Source organism: Podarcis raffonei, chromosome 7, assembly GCF_027172205.1.
Source record: "Podarcis raffonei isolate rPodRaf1 chromosome 7, rPodRaf1.pri, whole genome shotgun sequence".
Classification (NCBI taxonomy): Eukaryota; Metazoa; Chordata; class Lepidosauria; order Squamata; family Lacertidae; genus Podarcis; species Podarcis raffonei.
The window spans coordinates 23,205,143-23,210,043 of record NC_070608.1 but is presented as its reverse complement, the minus strand read 5'-3'; positions in this window follow the sequence as shown (position 1 = coordinate 23,210,043).

Genomic DNA, 4,901 nt, shown 5'->3' with positions numbered 1-4,901 from the left:
CGCGTCGCAACGCACGGGCAACACAGAGCCCGTGACGTCAAGCAGCGCCATGGCAACCGCGCGCGAGCACGCGCTTGCGCCTACACTTTCCCTCCCCTCCTCCTTCCCCCCCCCGCCCCGTCTCCCCTCAGTCAGTCTCTCTCTCACACTTACCAACCCGGTGGCTGCATCAACCGCCTCAAGCGCGCGCCCGGCTGCCCTTCCTGCCTCCGCGCGGCGGCAGCGGACACGCCTTAGCCCCGCTGTTACACCCTCCGTCCCCCCTCCCTCTCCTTCCGACGACGGGCACGCGCGCCGCTTTGCCGCCCTCCCACTACTGCAGAGCATGTTCGCTCGCGCATGCGGGAGAGCCGCGCCTCTCTCCTTGGCGGCGCGCAGCCAGCGGCTCGGCTGTTGGGAGCAGCGCAGGGTGAGGCTGCGCGCCACCCCGACGCTTCCGTTCCTCTGCCCCACATCCTCATAAGGGACTGAGGAAGAGGAGGGCGGCGCGCGCGCGGCCGATGCTCCTTCCCCCATCTATGCAGCCTTTTCTCGACCGGGGTGGGTGGGTGAGTGGGGGCAAGGGGGATGAGACACGCCAACAGGCAAGCCCACCGCTCCAACAGATCTCTTCAGACGGAGCGGGCCGAAGTAACGCCCTCTCCCGCTCCCACACAGACACATGCCCACAATCCGAATCGCCTTTCCGGTTCCCAGCCCTCGGCCTCTCCGTCATTCAAGGCCACACAGAGGGTAGATTTTTTTTCGGGTTTCTTTGGTCGATTTTCTAGTGCTTTTTATTTTATATTTTATTAGGGACACACGTGTCGTCGTCCCCCGCCCCCACAAGCCTTACTGTCGGTTTCACGTTCAATTTCAGCCGTGGAGCCATCTTGGAAAAAAGCACAGAGGCCACTGTAAGGTGCTGACCGCACAAAAAAAGGTGTATACAGTACAGTATTCCTTTCTATCATGTCTTTGGTATTGCTTCTGTGGTACATTTTCAGGTCGAAGTAACCCTTTGTGAAGGTAAAAGTGAGGTGTTTTAAAAACAAAAATGCTTCAGCTTTGTGAAATGTATATTCTTAGCATGCAAGTTTCATGGTTTTTCCGATGTGATCGGGGATGGCATAGTCCTGGAAACTGGAGGGAAAGAATGCTGTCCTAAACTTCTTAGTAAATCAACTCCGGAGGAGAACTCCTGAGAAAGAATTTAGCATCTGGTTACTGTTCATCTTGTGTCAAGATTCAAGTAATAGTGATGTGTGCTGTTTTTCAAATCACACTAATGAGAGATCATATAATGCAGGCCACGTAACTTTTGCCAACAATTTCAGAAAATGCAAAAGTCTTAAGTGCTATCCGTAGCAAAGTCCACAATGGAACAGTAAGAGAAAAGGAAACAGGGCAAAAGAGGAAGTTCAAACAGTTGATTTCAACAAGCCACCCTTAGTGAAATCTACACACAATAAAGAAATTGCCTATTTGTTCTGCAAACGTTCTACCTCATGATTCATTATTTAATGTTGCAATGTATGTTTAATTGAACAACAAAGCAAGCTAAATTCTGGTTATATAGTAAAGCCACATATGATGTCAAGCATGGTGCAGGTAACTTTCCAAGCTAAGTTCTGGTGACATAATAGCACTAGAAACTAAGCAACATTTTCTTGTTTGACATTACAGAAGTAAGCTTGATAAGAAGATTAGCATTGTTCAGCTTTGCATGGTGACAGGTTTTGTTGAATTAATATATAGAATACATTTTTAAAAGAAAGGGGGGAAATACACTTAGTACAGAACGTATTAAGTTCTTAACCTCAGGTACCACTGTATTCAAAGTGGGAGGCTTACAGGAGGTGTAGTGGTTCAAACACTGGACTAAAACCACAGAGACCCAGGTTCAAAACGCCATGCTGTCATGATCATTTGATGATTATGGACTAGTCATAATCTCACATAATCTACGTCACAGGGTTGTGGGGGAAAATGGGTGAGGGAGAAGAACTATGAAGCCTCACTGGAGGAAGTGGGATAAAAATGTAAAATAATAATAAAGCGTGGTTTATACAACTACTGAATTGGATATTGTATATACACATTTCCAGACTGAAGGAATTGTATACCTTCCATTGATGGTGGTGACATTTTGAGGAAGGCAGTGTTTATTGGTTTATGACAAACAAGCTTTTAGAGAAGATTAGGATGAAGATGCACCAGTTTGCAAGAAAGATTGGACATGAAATAGTGGGCCTTATCAGCACTTTTAATTGGCTGTTTGAGAAGAATTGTCAGATAAAATCTTTACCCCAAGCACTGCTGGCTGCAGTGAAAATGATTATGAGTTGTGTCAAAAATGATGGATTATCATACCACAGTTTTTTGGGTGGGGGACAAACACCAGTCATAAGCCAACTGAAAGTATAGTGAGATATGCAGGGAATCTCTGTGTACTTGGGACTTCCAATATATGGAAAAACAGAAATAAATTGTGGGGACGTTACATAACATTTGCCTGTCAATATAATCAATGTGTGTTTTGGAAATCTCATCTGTGCTAGTGTGAAAACTCAGAAGGAAGAAATTATCTAGTAAAATGACCCTGACTGCTTGTATATGACAATATTGACCATAAATCAAGCGGGACAAAGGTTTGTTCCATAGCCCTATCATATCCATACTATTATAAGCAACATCTGGATTTTCTGATGTTGAAAGATCAGTATTACGCTACTGATCAATCAACCACCAATGAATGAGCATGTTGATGATTTTTTAAATTTTATTTTTTTGCAGTCCAGCATTTACAAAAGAATCTACTTTTTCTGAATGGTCAACAAATACAGAAAGAATACTATGACCCACAAATTATCTCAAGGTAAAAGAGCACACAGAAATAGCTTGCCTCCAAGGTGTTCATAGTATGTGCACCAATATTATTAGTTATCTCATGAACAGATACAATGTCAATACCTTGTAGGTGTTGTAGGTGTTGGATTGGATTCAGAGTTCCATAAGTAGAATTCCGCTCTCGGGTTTTGACTCACCCTTTTTGCATATTCCAAAAACCTCCAGAGGGTTGTAGGGGGCCTGGAAAAGTATAGTAGGTGGTATGAGTTGCAATAAACTCCTGTTTATTGGTTTCAAGCTCCTTTTGTTCATGGAAGTGGCTTTTCTGTGAATGGAGGGCCATATTTGAATCCAACTCATTGTCCCAACTGACTGTGTTTTATGCAAACTGTTCTTCAGTGACTGGTTAGACATGCGGCGGACTTTTAAAAACTTATATAGCACTGAACAGTGACCATTTTTGAGGATTGGGTAGATAAATGCACTTAATGTGTTCTCTTCTACCAGTGAATGGGGATGGTATCTCTTGAAAACCAAAGTAGTCACAAATTCCAGAAATATGGGCTACATGCTGTGAATTCTGAGTAAACATGCATAAGGCTGCACTGCAAATGAGTTGTGGTTAGTTCCCAGTGGGTCTTGTTAAGTCCTGAGTAGTTTTTCACATTGATTTCAATGAGGCCTAAATGCAGCTAACTTGCAGTGTAATCCTATACATGTCTACTTAGAAATAAGTCCCATTAAGCTCAATGGTGTTTCCTCCCAGTTAAGTGAGTATCGGATGGCAGGCAACGTCTTGATCCATCCAAGTATGCCCACCATCCTATGGAAGACAAGGTTCTGTCACCTGTTATAGGGCTGGATCCAACACTTATCTATAAATAACTGCACCTTATATCCTAACATATGAAGTTGTATTTCACAGTTATTTCCAAGGCTTATGAGGAACAGTTGAGGGAGCAGGGTATGTTTAGCCTGGTAGAGAGGAGATATAATTGCCATATTCAAATATCTTCAGGGCTGTCACATAGAGGATGGAGAAAGCTTGTTTTTTCCTGCTCTGCAGCGCAGGACCCTAACCTACGGGTTCAAGTTACAAGAAAGGAGACTCCAACTAAACACCAGGAAGAGCCACCTTACAATAAGAGCTGTTTGACAGTGGAACAAACAGACTCCCTTGGAAGGTGGCGGACTCTTCTTCCTTGGAGGTTTTCAAGCAGAGTTTGCATGGGCATCTGTCTTGGATGCTTTAGTTGAGATTCCTGCATTGCAGGGGGTTGAACTAGATGATCCTTGGGGGTCCCTTCCAACTCTTCATTTCTATGATTCTGTGAAGTAAACATAGATTCCTCAATTTACACTTCAATCCTAAACAAATTATTTGGAAGAAAAGCCCATTGATTCAGTGGAATTTGCTGCCGACATAAGACGTGTGTGTTTGTGTGTGGCAGATTTGGGACCAGATCGCTAGGTCGGCAGCAAAACAGTTTGCTTGGCAGTAGGTAGGTAGCATCAAAATGATATTTCGCTTAAGGCTTTCCAGACTTTTCTCTTGTTTGTTTGTTTTGCATGAGAAACACACAGTGGTTCTTTGTTGCAGGGAATTGAGACGTATTTGCCAGGGAAAGTGCTTCTGTTACAGGATCTTGTATTTCCTAGCAAAGCAAAGGAAGAGGCGGGCTGTAAGCTGGTGCTAGAAAGCTCTAGTTTATCTGTACTGCATGTACACCATACATTTAAAGTGTATTTCCCATGTACAATAATGCTGGGAAGTGTAGTTTGCTAAGCATGGTGCTGGGTGTTGTAGCTCTGTTGGGTTAAACTACAGTTCACAGGAGTCTTGCAGTGAAGTGGGAGATGTGCTTTAATTGTCGGAAGCATATACAGCCTTTATAAAGAGTGCCCAACCATACGCCTTCCTCAGAGACAAAGGGATTTCATGCATGTTTCTTGTTCTGGTATAGCAAAAGCACCTAAGGCAAGAATATACTTTTGAAATATATTGGAAATGAGGCTCATTGTCTCCAGAGAGTACCAGTGGCTGAAAAACCGTGGGCACTCTTGAAATTTAC